The sequence below is a fragment of the Gavialis gangeticus genome, unplaced genomic scaffold (genome assembly GCF_001723915.1).
Source record: "Gavialis gangeticus isolate Ggan-Ray unplaced genomic scaffold, GavGan_comp1, whole genome shotgun sequence".
Classification (NCBI taxonomy): Eukaryota; Metazoa; Chordata; order Crocodylia; family Gavialidae; genus Gavialis; species Gavialis gangeticus.
In genome coordinates, this window is record NW_017729003.1 from 18,991,470 (window position 1) to 18,995,451 (window position 3,982).

Sequence of the window (3,982 nt, forward strand, 5' to 3'; positions counted from 1 at the left end):
AAGTGTTCTGCCACAGGCATGTGTGTTTCTCTGCAATTGATGCCAAACCCTATCAATTAAGAGAGCATTAGAATTTGTACCTCAGCTGCTGTTAAATAAGTATCCCTTGGCCTGCAACCACAACAGGGTAAGAGAAAACAACCTGAAGTTTAACCCTGTTTTAGGTAAACTGTCTTAGTTTTGCTCTTACTTAAAGGTAACACACGTAGAAGTCAGTTCCCATGGATCAGCTGACGTGAAGTTAAGTCCTCACCCCTTGCTAACTGAGGGCTTATGATTACTTACTCTGTATAGGATCACAGGAAATTATAGGTTTTATAGGCTCCAGTTGTGACTGGAGACATTTTGGAACTTATCATAAGCAAATGAAAGTATATTTGAAATAAGGATAAGAGAATAAGGTCCTCTGTCTGTTACTGAGAACCTTAGAAGTAGGGCCTGTAGATTATGAAGAAACAAGGGATTTTTAAAGTATTTGAACTAGTATGCCCTAGTTATATATTTATAATAATAATAATAATAATAATGTTATGCAACAGGTGTAATTCAGCTCTAGATTAATTTAATACATTGTACAGTTTAATAAAACAACTTGCCTAACATATCATTATTTCTATTCATTTTAAAAGACAAAATAGTAAAAAAAACCCCAACTATTTAAAATTTGCTTTTAGCAATAATTCAAAAGCACTTTTCCAAGTTTTTAAACACTCATTAATACATTCTAGGAATGTGAACATATTCATCTTTACCGTTTGCTCCTTAATATCTCTCTGGCTGTCAGAGCTTTGATCCTTTAGTAGTGTTTCAGATATGCACACTGCAAAAAATCATGCAATTATTTTTACATTTTTAAATTATTTATGTGCCTCCAGCAAGCTTCAAATCATTATTAGCCTTTTCCCAAATATTGGAGACAGAGGGATAAAAGAGCTTTTTAACAAAAATTTAGTAATGCAATTTGAGACACCTGATTAACAAATCTAATTAATTACTGGAAGGAATATGTAATGATAAAGCAAGAGCATTAGACTTAAATCGAGAAAAAAAGACAACCAATGATTTGCATCTCCTTTACAGCCACAGACCAAATATTGAATATATGACCTGTATACAAATGTTATAAAAAATGCAAAATTACATCTATATAGATGTACTTTGTTCATAAAATTCTTATATGTGCATTTTCCAAATTATGAGAAAACTCCTGCAAACATACACGTGAATAACTTTAGGCACACAATGGTTTTATGGGAAGCTGCTAGTGCATATAAAGAAAGAAGCATAAGTAGTTAAAGGATCAGGTCCTTAGACTTTACTAATTCATTCTACATTATTCCTTAAATTGGAAGTTGGTCCATCAAATGCAGTTACCTGAATGCAAAAAGTCAGTCTCTTTTCAGTTTATGAGTTTGCTCCTGCAAATACTGAGTCTTCCAGCCCCTTAGGAATACACTTAATGGATTATTCATGTGCCCAAAATAAAGTAAAATTTTCAAATGTGTTTCACTGGGCCAGGACCAAAGTTTCAGCACCTTTCAGGATCACAGCCCAAGTTATCACATTTTATTAAAGTTAATAAAAACTGTGGATGCTACAATTATTTTCTTGGCTAATTCAAGAAAAATATTAATAGGAACATTTACCTGCATAATTACTGAAGGTAATTCATTTGAATTATTTTCATACCAAAAGAAAACCAAGTGCAATTTAATGTAATTATCTAGAATGCTGGAAAATTTCACTTGCAATGTCAGTTTCATAGGGAAACAGAAAACCAGCTTCCTGTTCAGATTTATCATCATATAGTGTATATGAAAAAATAAGTTTTATATTAGCTACATGACTGAAGTTGTTCCTTGCATACATAATACCCTTAAGAAAAGAGTCAAAGAACAACATTAGTACATATCAGAATGTACAGACAAATGATAATAGAAAAGAAATCTTGTCTTTGGCTATCATTGCAATAAATTAGAGGTTATCACTGATGCAATATAATTGCCAAAGAAATTCTGTTAGGTATATGTTGAACATAATTGTTCTTTTTCATTCTAAAGTGCAATAGTAGAAAGAAAAACAATTGTGATGTTTACTTGACATGACTGAATTATATATTTTTAAATCACAAAGGACACTATATCTCTTTTAATGTCTTCAATTTCTTTTTGAAATCTCTCTAAAAATCTAAACAAGCTGTTATATAAAGTGTTTTCTTTCTTTCTCAGGAAACAGCTGGCCTCTGAAAAAACATATAATAACTATCCTTAGGGATCTCTATTTTAAGATTAATACAAAACTAAGTAGTACTTTATGATAAATATGCAGGGACACACTTACTAGAACAAAATAATGAGGACTAAATCTCAGGTTTTCCTTGTGAATAACAAATTTTATTATCAAATCGAGTCAAAATTGTCCCTGCACATGCAGATACTTGATGGCTATCTCTGACCACATATAGAGAACAAAATATTTAACTAGGATTTACCATGCAGTTCTGAGGGGGAAAAAAATAATCTTAAAAATCTCAGTAAGACTAAAAGATTTAAGTGCAGGCTATTTTATTTTTATAAGCATTGGGCTTCATTCAGGAAGGTTAGATCACATTAAAATAGTCATTCAATCTAACTCAGTTTGCCCAGGTGCAGAATTTACACTTAGATCAACCTAACTGGGGACTTAAGTGCAGAAGTTCTAGGAAGGTCAGATTGGTCTAAAAATGGCTGACCTAGAATAAAATAACATTCTAGGTTTAAAATGTCACATTTCATTGCATAAGCTATACAACTAACATTAAATCTGAGAAAAGGTAACACTCTTAACTTGTCCTTGTTGTCTATGACCAGTACCCTTTGCACAAATATGCAAGACAATGGCTCAGACAAGACTGGGTTGTGGTAACAAGCCTGCCACAAAGAAAATCAAACTTTGGTAATGGCTTGCAATCCATTAGGCATAAGAGAGAGTGTGGAGCTTGTACTACCAAATACCAGACCCATGCTATAATATAATAACAGTCATGATAACAGTCCTCAACCTTTTACCACACCTAAGCCTAAAAATAACCTAAAAGTGATGGTTAAAATTATTGGCAGAGACCTGGCACACTCATTACATGTATATACCAAAAACTCAGAGAGCAAGCCAAGTGGCCTGGGGAGAAACCTACAAACTACATCTACACCTCAATACAGTTAAGTGTCACTAAAGAAAACAAAACTAAAATATCCACTTCAAAGCAAAGCCTGTAAGGGACTAGAAGAGCCAAGGTATACTGAAAACATGAATGTAAATATATCCTGGTTAACACATTCCTTTTTTGATTAAGACCTATTTCCCAAAACAAACATCCAATACCTGTCTAAAGTTTTATAAATTTCAAAATGTGTATAATGGTAAATCAGTCTATGTGACTGCATCTAACCTACTTCACACCTATTGTCCAATCCTCAGTGCCTCGCATTTGCATTAACACATATTTCTCAAAATAGGCAGTCAATTTCTCAATGTTTATTATGCTAAACCAGTGTATTTTTCTGAAACTCATACCTACTGTATCGAAGGGTCTCTGATCTTCACTATCTTTGATGCAGCTATTTATTAGGCTCCATTGTTAAAATAACTACTGAAAAAGAGTCTTCTGTGATTAACTCCCTAAAGGTACCTCATTCAGTCAATACCTATCCCTTTCAATTCTAAGATCAGCTTGCAAACTTCACATACAAGATACAATTATGATATAGATTCATAGAAGTAGGGTCGGAAAGGACCTTGTAGATCTTCTAGTACGATGCTCTGCCCCAGGCAGGAGAGAAAACTGGCCTCAAATAACCCCAGCCAGGTAGACGTCAAGCCTCCTCTTAAAGACCCCCAGGGTAGGAGCCCTCACCACTTCCCTGGGAAGTTGGTTCCAGATCCTAGCCACCCTGACTGTGAAATAGTGCCTTCAGATATCTAGTCTAAACCTACTCTCTAACAA

The 3,982-nt window shown here is 33.9% G+C and overlaps 1 long non-coding RNA gene across 1 annotated transcript in view; it reads left to right on the top strand.

Annotated features, from left to right (window-relative positions):
• The first annotated feature begins 1,493 nt into the window (after window positions 1–1,493).
• The window catches only part of LOC109291045, a 23,180-nt gene continuing 20,691 nt past the window's right edge, over window positions 1,494–3,982 (top strand). The window contains exon 1 of the long non-coding RNA XR_002095746.1: window positions 1,494–1,503. This is a non-coding gene — a long non-coding RNA (uncharacterized LOC109291045). The remainder of the gene's footprint in view (window positions 1,504–3,982) is intronic.